Source organism: Protopterus annectens, chromosome 9.part0, assembly GCF_019279795.1.
Source record: "Protopterus annectens isolate FY-2018-M chromosome 9.part0, PAN1.0, whole genome shotgun sequence".
NCBI classification, from domain to species: Eukaryota; Metazoa; Chordata; order Ceratodontiformes; family Protopteridae; genus Protopterus; species Protopterus annectens.
In genome coordinates, this window is record NC_056743.1 from 733,132,984 (window position 1) to 733,145,596 (window position 12,613).

Sequence of the window (12,613 nt, forward strand, 5' to 3'; positions counted from 1 at the left end):
CCTGGCGTACAAGGAATCCCCAGGCCCTGTTTTGATGAACCTTTTACACATCTACAAATTAAACAGCATGAGAACTACTAGATCAAAAGGAATACATTTTGCTTGTGACGTAAACAGGACATGTTGGAGAGACAGATTTGTTTCTCAAAGAATTCCATTCTCTGGGAATTGCTCCCCATCCATGTGAATCAGAGTTCCTTCCTAACCCTATTTAAGTGCAACTTGGATCAATGGAGTGGTTATCAGAAATGTATCCTTGTACCAATGTTTCTCATGGACAGAGGCAGTCAGTAAATTCCCCTGCTATATAAATCAAATTTGTAAGTCACATTTAGGTTGCACAGCTAGGCTTATAAGGGCCCTAGTAGTACTTACCTAGTGTACACCTATGAGCCTATGAACCTTCACAAATCACGGTGACTAAATGTGTATGAGATCAAATAACCAGTACGAATTGTGCAAGATAGGATTGCCCTTTATCACAGCATCTATTCAATATTTATGTTGAACCAAAATTTTTATTTCTAATGCAGGGATTATATTATAAGTGGCTTAAACTCATAGATTTCAAAATACCCTTAACAGTCTTTGTGGGTAATGTTAATACATATCTGACATGCCCAGATACAGACATACCAAAATTATAAACACAGTGCAATCTTTTTCTAATGTATTAAATTATAAATTAAGTTTATGGAAGTCAGTTATTTTCTCTTTATATGAAAAATATCAGCAACCCAGTACTATGGAAGAAAGATACTTGGGCATATTGCTTCACTCTTGACCCAACTGAATTGCAAGAGATAAAGATAAATCATGGTTTAAAATGTTTAGGCATAAACTTTCATGGAAATCCTATATCAGATTACCAAAACACCATTGTTAGATCTAAATAGGGAGATAAAAGCAAAACAGGTGAGTTTTGTTTTCTTAGCAAAAGTGGCTATAATTAAAATGAACATATTCCAAACAAATCTGATTTCATGTTATGTCTACATATTCTTGCATACCAATCAAATTATTCAAATCTGCCGAGTCTTCACCAGTTAAATTTATATGGTCCCCTAACACAATATGAATGTCATACAATAAGCTTATTGTTCCTAAAAATATAGGGGTGTTAACCTGCCAGATTCCCACACTTATTATTAAATTAAATTAAATTAAATTAAATTAAACTGGCTACTGAAAATTATTATATGGCAAAATTATAGCTTTTAGAAACCAACATGAATGCATATTTCATCTAAATATATAAACATATACAGATGTAACCCGTAGCTATTTATTTATAAAAATAAAAATATTAAAACACTAAAATTAGCAAGAAAAAGAGGAAAGATAAACCATAAAGAAAAAAAACTTTGCACATGTGTGTTAAAAAATTCAGCATAGTCATAAACTCCAAGAAATCCAAGAAATGTTATTGTAATCCACAATAAAATTTCTTGGATTTTTATGACTACGCCACATTTTTGAACTCACACATGTGAAGGTCTCAAACTGAAGGTTTTTTTCTTTATAAAACACTAAAATTCACAAGCTCATTTTTAAACATGGTACCAGCTTACCAGCTAAATATCCATGACATCTTAGATCTAAATCTAAATATTCTTTTAGCTGATAAAATATTGAGCTGTCATATTTTCTAGTTTATAAAAACAAACTGGCATGAGATTTCTTTTCTAAAAATACCAAACCAGCAAATTGATTAAGACTTGATATAGTTGTACCCAAAGGTTATATACCTATGACATAACAAGATAAGTTTATAGGTTCATAGATACTTACATCAATACTCTCTAAGCTATTGATCAATGAGTCTCTTTAGAAAACCAGTTATACATTCCCTTGCAGTTTTTAGTCTTTATCTTTTAAGTAAGAATAACCCAGAGACAAGCAAAACATTTACTGAGTGCCCCTATCCCTGAGGGACAAGGGTTCAAAACCAGGGGTAAATTTGTTGTTGCCCATCCATTCATCCAGATTACATTTGAATAGTATAAGAGACGTACTTTGCTTTATGTGGAGAGGAAGACAATTACAAAGAAGTGGTATTCTCAGTGATGCATATCTATCCCTCCAACATGTTTATTTATGTTGCAAAAAAGACAGAGCTCTCTTGAGCAGATGCTATGCTCCCATTGGACTTGTGAATGTGCAGTAGGTTTGATAGAATAAGGTCTGTTGAAGCTGTGTATGCAATGCAGAATTTGCTCCTCAGTGGCCTGTTTGACACTGAGAAGTGGGACAAGGCATTGAAACAGTCTACAAGGTTTTTATGAGTTAGGCCCTTAATTTTCTTTGTAAGGAAGCATTGTAGGCATTCAAGTTGTGTCAGAGGTTTGGACAGGTACATAGTGAAGGAGATGTTATACTTAATGATAAGCTTGTTGAGTGCAACAAACAGTGACATTATCACATCCCTGGACCTAGACACCATACCCTTAGCTATGCAATGAAAATTAACTTTCTTAGAATAAAGTAATATTTTCAAACACTGCTAACAGTATTATTATCTAAAAATATGTTTAAAAATTCCTATAGTATAATATCAAAATATAGATATCAGAATATCTACTATTACTCAATAATTTGGTCAGCATGTGATCAGAATGTTAAAGAGGCATAATTTGGCAAAATACTTAGCAGCTAAATTATAAATATCTTCTCTTTAAGAAATATTATACTCAAGTTCTGGTAGTTCATAATGCATATTTTACTCCAACTAAAATGATTAATATTTTCTTAATTTTTCCAGCTAGCTGCAGTGTTTGCAATACAGATAATGCTGATATTTTGCACATTTTTTTTCAAATTGCCCATACACAAATCAAATTTGCAAAATTGTACAAAATAAATTAACGATGTATAGAATCAAGGTGATATTTTTAAAACAATGTTTGCTGTTTTAAATATCCATCCAATGAATGTTAAAACAAAAAAATATGAGATTTTTATAACAATTTTCATGTTTATAAAGTTCTACAGTGCAAAAAATTATTAGACTTGAAAGTGATAACCTGGGAGATCTTTAAAAATATATCATGCAAATACATAAAATCTTGTAAATTAATACTGAACCCTAATAAAAATATATCAAATCTTAAAGAATGCTGAAAACAAAAACATTTTTGAATTCTTCTATGAATGACTGGAGTTTAGAAGACTCATTCATATTCCTTAAAAGTCCTTAATTCATTAATTTAGCTTCAAATACTGTGCTTCTTATAATTTTTGCCTTTGTTACAAAATGTAGAAATAGTAGTAATAATGCTATTGGAACTTAATAGGATTTGTAACTCAAGAGAATATCTGTTTTGTAGCAGAATGTTTCTAGTTTATAACAAGTCTTTTTGATAGCACTAGATCATTACTAGATAAAGGTTTCATTTACAGTTTGACAAAACTTTGCAGTACTTTGGCCGTTTCTACTTTAGTAGTTATCCTTTACATCGTATGTTATGTTTTGTGTTATCTTGAAATTCAAAATACTTTCAATTAAAAATATTTAAAAAAGAAAGGCAGGAAGATGCAATGAGACGAACAGTTGAGAACATGCTGATTTATCATATACTGACTAACCACAGAAGCAGGTGCATTTTTATTTTTTACAACATGTAGCTTATGATTAGTCTCGAAACACTGGAGCATTTGTGTTGTAGTAATTTAATTTGGAGCAAGTTTAATGAACAATATTTTACAAGTTCCTAAGGTAACGTATGGTCTTTCCAATTTTCATTAAAACATTGGAAGGTTAATTAATTTAACACAGTTAGCCTGGTAAGGATAAAAAGACATCTGTCATGTAGAGTTAAGACAGTGGTTTCTATTGTCAGATAGATGTAATAATCTTAGCATATGGTTTTCATACTTGTTTTCATAGTTTGCAGGATGTTGGTATTGTGGGTAGGCAGGGATATTCTGATTCTGATATTCCGATAGGGAACAGTCTAATCTAGGAATTGATACTTTAAAAATGTATAGATTGACAAGACTCTGTGATAACTAAATGTGATCTTTTGTATGGTGTAAGTGGGTGTGAGTTGCAGAAGTACATTTTATTGTAATGCTGCATGATTGTTAAAGGTAAGAAAACAGTCAAGCAACACATCTAAGTATCTGTGTTCTGTAGTGTTGGATAGCTGGACATTAGTAAGGTCAGTAATATTTATTTGCTAGAGTTTTGACAATAAACCACTATCAAAAAATTATAATTAATTCTTTGGCGTTAATTGTTAATTTGTTGTCGGTGTATCAATTCTGGACTGCATTAAACTCCTCCTGTAACTCAGCAGAAATACATTGAACTGTCCTGATTCCATTAGTTATTCCAGTTTCATCAATGTACAGGTAATATTTAGGTGTAGAAAATTGTAGAGCAAGCTATGTATAAGGAGAGTAGGGATCTGAGATAGATTCCTGGAGGGATGTACCTGTGGCTAGATGAGCAGTTTCTGATGGGAAATTATGACTTAACAGTGTGAATGTTCTATATACATGGTCATTTTTTAACAAAGTGGTAACTTCTTTTTTTTCATTGTAGTAAAAGTTCATGACTGATGGTTTTAAATCATCTTTTGAGATATAGATATATTGCACCACTTGGTAAGCTTTTTTCTGTGTTTTCTTGACTGTTTAATGTTTGTGTGAATATAACTGTCTGGGTATTATATTTTGGATGACACCAATGTTGTCTGTTGGGTAGAGAAAAATAGTTTACAATGTATTCAAGTATTTAATCTTAAGTCATCATTTTGAGCATCTTAGCTGGAAGAAAAATATTAGATTGGTCTATAGAATGCTGCTTATGATGATGTTGAGACTTGGTAGAAGTATGACAAGAGTCTACTTAAGGATAGGTGGGATGATTCTACTTGCAAATGTTAAGAGGAAGTTGTAGTTTAATGGTTCTGATAGGATTTGTGCACCTTTGTTGTGACATTTGGGGGTAAATAATTAATTATGGATTATATGTAAAATATATAAGGGTAAGGGATTTGATGATCTTGTCCTGTTAATTTTTTTGAAGTAGACATGTACATTTGATAGTGTCTTATTCAGAGGATGTAATATGTTTTTTGTGTGACAGTTGTTGCTTGCTTGTCAGAAAATTAAAAAGTGGCAAATTCTGTCAATGCTAGTATGGATAAGGGTTTGAATTGTATTGTACATTTTAAATGCTACTTTAAAAGATTTCAAAAATGATATGTTTTCTCATATGATTAGGTCATCTGATTTTTTAAAGTATTAAATCATGACATCATTCTGTGTGTTTAGATCTGATGACGTCTTAGTTATGAGTAACATGTACAAGATGAAAGCACTTTCTGTTTTAATTTTTAATAAATATTATATAATCAAATATTTCCTTAAGATATTTATTCAGCTTTAGTAGACTTTTTTGCTTTTTTTTTTTTACTGATCAGGAGTTTGTTTTCTGTGTATGTCTAGTGAAGAGATGTTCTTAATATCTTTACCCATTGTGGAGTTCTAAACTGCAGTTGTATTGCCTTTTGAAAATATTTAGATGAATTAATGGCACTACATTCATAGGCGCACTTCTTTTGGATAATTCCTAAGGTCCACAAATCTTTAACTAAACCTCCTGATCATCATATAGTTTTTGTATGGATTCTTAAACCATACCCCTATTAAATTTTTGGAACAATGCCTAAAATCAACACCAGAATATAGTCCACCCAGATTAAATGGTACCACGCAGCATCTGCAATTTGTGTCAGATCTATAGGTTGAAGCAAGTTGTTTATTATGTACAATAGTCTTATATACTAACATCTCACATGATCAGGGCTTTGAAAGTCTTCATTACTGACTTAATTTGATTGATTTGTATGCCTTTTAGGTCAATAATTTTATAGTACAATTAACTGAGATTGTGTTAACTAAAAATAATCTTCAAAACAAGGAGAAATGTTACACAAAGTATGGCAATGGTGGTATTCTTCATCCATATTTATGCTATCTTTATGAGCTATTTTAAACATATGCTCTTAATGATAACCCTAACCATATTTTATATAATTATGCAATGATGCTACCTGGATGCCATTTTGTTAATTTGGAATGGGACTAAGAGTGATTTATCCATTTGTTACTTGCCTGAAGATCACTGATCTTGACAACCAACTTTTGTGTAAGGTTGAAATTTTCACTACTGACTTTTTTGGATGTCAGTGTAGTGAAGCTTATTTATGGTAGCATGTAAAGGTTTCTTTATGATGCTTTTTAAAAAAGAAAATCAGTGATGATGGGTGACAGTTGTCACCCAAAGTATATGACTGATAATATTCTAAAACTGCAGTGTTTTGGTTAAAGTATATTTAATCTGCCTTTGGGGATTATAATAATATATCTATCAACTTTAATCATACCTTTATTCACAGAAAATACAGCACAGCTCTTTTCGGTGATGTGCTGGAGAAAGTTAATAACCACTGAAATTGTGACTAATTGGTCTGTTAGAATACCATTGTTCAGAGAAGATCAGATGAGGCCCACAATTTGTCACCACTTAAGATAGAAGTATGCATAAAGTTAGAGAAGTTATACAACAATATTGGACTTTTTACTAAAGAATACATTTCTGAGAAATATTTTACCTTATCGATGCAGCTTTTCCTATTGAAAAGGTATAACAACTTATCTGAAATCTTAGGGTAACATATCCAAATTCAGAATGATCCTTTTGTAGGACATTCTATAAGGACTCTTGCTAAGGGTTGCTACCCATGTAGGCATTGTTATAACCATTACCATATAATACACACTAAATTTTTTCCACAAAGTAACAATAGGATTTTTGATGTTAAAGATTTGATTACCTGTAGTACTAATTAGATGATATAGCAAATTCACTTTATATGTGGAACCTTCTTTTTGTGCCAAACTTCATGTTCTTTTAGCATATTTATTCCTGAACATCTTATTGATATTAGTTGTAAAAAATACCTTCTGTAACTATGCTTTGCATCTATATGATATATGGTTCAGACTGATTAATTCATCCACTTTGAAAGTGAATTCTGTGATGAAAGTATTCTAGTTTATATCTTTATTCTCAATGTTTTAAAGTAAAACTGGTTAACTATGTACATTATACTTATTATGTTTTTACTAACATTTATTATATTTAATTTTTTTCATGAAAATAACGTATTTCCAATAGGTTTAGGGCAAGAATTGTTTTATTATTTAAAGAATGCATCAGATATTATGAATACCTGACAACAAGACTGGCTACTTCTATTTAAATGAGTTATGGGTAGCTAACTTATAACTGACAAAGCAAATCACCTTGGCAAAACTAGTTTTCTTGCACATTTCCTGTACTTGTTTAATAAAGGTTTCTCTTTCTACCCACTCTTGTGTCAGACTATAGTTTTCAGTGCTGAACACAGTGGGTGATAGGTTCCCAGTTCATGCATCACTGTTTTATAATCAGTTTCTGAGTAGTATCATACTGGAGGTGAGAGGGGTTATATGTAATTGATTATACAAATATTATACTATCTGTGCATCCACATTTTCAACCAGATATATCAATTTTACAAGAGTCTGTTCTCCCCATTTTTAATGTCTGCATGTTGAGAGGTATGGTACTGCCATATTGTCTTTCTCTATTTAAGAATCACTGAAAGCTGTGGCTTTGAGCACAATATTTTGAAGTAGCTGGTGGATTTTAAAGAAGGACTGAACACACAGGATGTTGTTTGAAAGATAATGCATGAACTAGAATGGAAATCTTACAAAGGTACTTACTGTGTAATCAAATAACCTCCAAACTTTTCCATCACCCCCTCTACAATCCCACCCCTATTCTTCTAAGTCATCTTCAACCTCAGTAGTTCATCTGGCCTCCTTCTCCTCTCACTAATATATTTCCACTTCATTTTTCCTGTTAGTTATGTCTTCCTTATCAGCCATTTTCTCTTTAATAATTTCTGTAAGCCTTTCATTTGAAGTTAATTGGGTAAGGAATCTCTAGAAATACTTTGATATACTGTTCAGGAGATTCATATCTTCAAACAGAAATTTACAGTCAGGCAATGTACTGATGCTGTTGTCTGTGTCTTCACTTTTAGAGACACATTATCCTCCTGTTTTATACCTGCAGAATCCTTAATCTCCCCGATGGACTTTTTTTATTGTATTTTTGAGCAATTGTCCTCTAAGGATGTAATAGTCAAGCCATTGTATTGACTCCTTGACTTTTCCTTTTTATCCAGCTAGCAGCATCTACTCAGTTGTCTGTAAAGAAATGTCCTCTGGCATCAAAAAATTAACTATGTACCTCATTGCACATCTACTCCATCTAATGTACATGCATTCAGTCCCCATTCTAAATCCTAAGACATTCTTAGAGATTGAAGTCGTTGAGCAAAAATGTGCTCCATGCTGTAGTGGTAAATTCTCACAGTGACTTGATAACTACAAGTATAGTCTTAAGCTAGCTAACCTATTAGTGTTATTTTTACAAATGGGAATAAAGCTGCTGACATTCACGCCATCATCTTACCCTGTTGGTATTCATAGATGTTTTTACTCCTTTTTTTTTTGCATTTTTCCTGTGCATGCAAGTCCTTTGTGTAAGGCTAGAGCTGCCAAGTCCACTCCATGCCCTCTGCTGTCTTCCCTGATAAGATGTCATGACATGAAGGAAATAAAGTGGCCATGGCAGGCAGTAGAGGGAGGTTAGAGTGGAGTGTGAAAGGAAGAAACAAGTTCACCTTGCCATGGGCATAGAAAAGCTGAAGGTACAACCACAAATGATGGAGGATGTCAGTGTGACAATGGAACAATATAAGTGACCCATGAGATGATGTTCCTCTGAGGTACCTAGTTTCCTGTCAGAAGAAACTGCTTTCTGTCTGTCACTGTCACCACATCCAGCACCAGTTCTTAGGAACCATTCTGTGCTGGGTAGCATGCCACCCTTTTCAAGTCTATGGTGTTTCCCTCCCTATTAGACAGCACTCTCTCTCTTCTCAGTCCACACTTCCCCCTTTTCAGATGCATTCCGTATGCCTTGCTTTTACCTATCTAAAATAACCTCCATTTCTATGCTTTTGTTCTATATCTGCCCGCATTATTTACTTGCAATGAGGGGAGGGGAGATAAAACTGAATTTCATTTACATTGCAGTAATATCATATCCCTCTACCTTCCATGACAATGACAATCATCATCTTTGACATGTGCACTGTGAACAAGACAGGTGCCAGATTGGAGCCCTGTAACATTATGCCCTCTCAAATGTAAATGTCTTATCATATTAACACCAGAAGTCACTTCTGAGACTGACGAGAGGTAAAAAGCAAATCATTCACATGCAGTGTAGGACTAACCACAGGAGGTCTGAAGGTGCTGCAGAAGGATTCCATGGACCACGTAGTCGAAAGTCACTATGAATCGAGCAAAACCAAGGCAGAAGTTAATGTCTGCTGCCCTGTCACAAAGAAACGAGAGATCCTAACCATGCTAATATACTGCACCAATTTAGTACATTTTGCCTGTACATTGCCTGCATTTGGCTATTCCTTAGCTTTTGTTGCTGTCTTCTGTTGATATGCTGCTGCAGGGAAAGCAGCAGGCTCATATGAGGTCACATCAGATAAGATCAAGATGTTGGGTGAGTAAGGGGAGAAGGATTCCAGAGGTTACTCATAGCAGAATGGAGAGAAAGGTGTATTCCAGATGACTGAAGAGTAAACATTCTAGTGCCAGTGTACAAGATCAAAGGGGATAGTCACAACTGTGGCAATATAGAGGCATCAAACTTCTGTCATGCTGCATGAAAGCTCTGGAGAGAATTACTGATAAATGAATATGCAGAACAGTAGAAAGAAAGATGAGAGATGAGCAGTTTAAATTTATATCAGGATGCAGTACAACCAAGCCGATGTCTGCAGTGAGACAGATAGTCGAGGAGAAGCTAGAAATGAGGAAAGAGTCCAACTGGGCACTCCTAGCCATAGATGAAGCACACATATGATTTTTGGCAGTCCTGTGATGGGTCAAAGTCCCAGAAACGCTTGTAAAATTTGCCCAGGCTATATGAACAAAGACCCACTGACACAATTATGGACAATGTTCAGACTCACAGAGGGGTATCAAGTGGGAGTAGGTGTGCATCAGGGTCAGCTCTGAATCCACTGCCGTTCATACTTGTGACAGACTACATGGGGGAACAAATCAACAAAACCAAACACCTGCAGCAACTGGAAAGACCCCAAAAGTACCTCACCAAGAGGATCAAAGGGCTCAAACAGATGCCATATGCTGCCCAGTTAAAGAAACTCCAGCTCTACTCAGTGGCATACCGCCTGCTCAGAGGTGACCTGTGCCTGACGTATAAGGCCATGTCCAACCCGGAATTAAGGGACATGCTGCACCTCAAAAAATCCAAATCCCATCGAGCTACACGCTCGAGAGACTTGAACCTCAGCACTGAAATAAATAGGACATGCTAGAGGGACAGATTCATAACCCAGAGGCTCCCTTCACTATGGAATAAAATCCCAGTCCAGGTTAGGCAGAGTCCCTCATTGACTCTCTTCAAGAGGAATCTTGATGAGTGGATGGGAGATCATAGGTTTACCCCGGGTATCACTTCTGTGTCACTGTTAGACAGAGGCACAGTATACTAACCTCGAAAAAGGGCATAGCAAAATTAATTTAAAATGGGTGGCGAAAGCCAAACATACTCTGGCTAGGCTTATAAATGCCCTAGGGCAGATAGCCTAGTATGAACCTATGAACCTATGAACCTATGAAAACTGGTGTATGCAGACAATGTGGCATTTCAGGTAGACTCTAACAAGAGGTTCAGCAAATTGTAGGGGAATGAAATGCAAAACTGGAATCACACAGGATGACACTGAGTACAGATAAGACAGTTGTAATGGCAGCAAATGAGAGAAAATAAAAAGAGGTTGAAAATTCAGACAGAAGGGAAAATAATGGAGGGTAACAGCTTCAAGTATCTGGGAGGGATGGTTAAGGAGAAGGAAAGTCTGAATAAAGAGGTCAACGTTAGAATCAGAAGGGCTGCAGCTAACTGGCACAGAGTGTCAGGGGTAGTGTGTGACAGAAGAATTACAAAGAAGTTGAAAAGTAAGGTAGACTAAACAGTGGTACAACAAGTACTACTACATGGTACAGAGCCCTGGGTAGTGAACACAGAGCAGCTGAGTAAACTACAGGTGATAGAGATGACGTGTCTGAGATGGATGGTAGGGTTTACACTGTGGGACAGATGAAGAAATGAAGACATCAAAGCAGAAGTGCAAGTAGCTCCAATTAGAGCAAAGGTCAAAGAGAGCAGATTTTAGTGGCCTGAGCACATGTGCAAGAAAGCAGATGGCAATTTGGTGAAAAACATTTGGGACAAACAGGAAGAAGGCAAGAGGAAACAAGGGCATCCATCAAAAAGATGGATGGATTGTATCAGAGAAGACCTGTAACAGTCAGGCATGACTGTCAAAGAAGGTAGGAGAGTGACATTGAATCAAGAGAGATGGTGACAGTGGATAAAATATCCTGATGCCGTGTATAAAATGGGAAAATGAGGTGTTGATGATGATGATATTGTTGCAAATGACTTACTGAAGTGTGACCGTTGAGCTGTGTGAAGTGACATTGTGCCTGCTCATGTCTCTGATAGACAGAGGCAGGCAGCGACTATGCCCAAACTAACATAACCCCCATCCACAACCTTTAGAAACTTCTTAACTAACATATCCCCACCTAATAAATGCCCATGATACATAGGGACACAATTGAGTTGGATTGTGTGGCTATTCTTATAAAGGCCCTGGTGATCACTAGCCTAGTATATACCTATAAAACTATAAACCCATGAACAATGTATAAACCACAACTTCTCAGTTTTAGCATCAAAATTATTTAAGTCACGTTCCCTGATTTAAAAGATTTATTCCTGACATCTGATTCCAACCCAAACAAAGCACGCTTTCTCAAAGAAGTCCAATGCAAATGCTTCTCCCAGCCAAATATCCTAGTTCAGCCAGACCTTTCATTTCCCTACCCACTCTATTTACAACTCTAATAAAACATTTGTTGGTACTCAGTAACACATAACTTGCTGTGCAGATTGCACAGTTCTTTTTCTAGCAGGATTGCACAGTGTGTTATAAAGGAACTGAGTGTGTGTGTGTGTGTGTGTGTGTGTGTGTGTGTGTGTGTGTGTGTGTGTGTGTGTGTGTGTGTGTGTGTGTGTGTGTGTGTGTGTCTCCATGCACACCTGAGTATGATCATGTACACATCATACCTCTCAAATTGTTAGTGCAAGAAATCTTGACAAAGCCAAAAATAATATGGGAACAAAGACCTGAAAATAGGGACAAATTTTAAATATTTCTCATACAAACTTAGAAAGTTGTTGGAATAACAAGTTTAGCTCTAACATGCATTTTATAAAGGATATAAAGTCTGAATCTCAGATGCCTGTCATTATTTAGGGACCTCACTCAATGATTTGCCAGAAAACTGCTAATTTTATGAGGAACAGGCAAAAAAATATGAGGCAAAAATCTGGATTTTCTGCAAAAATCTGGACAATTGGGAGTTA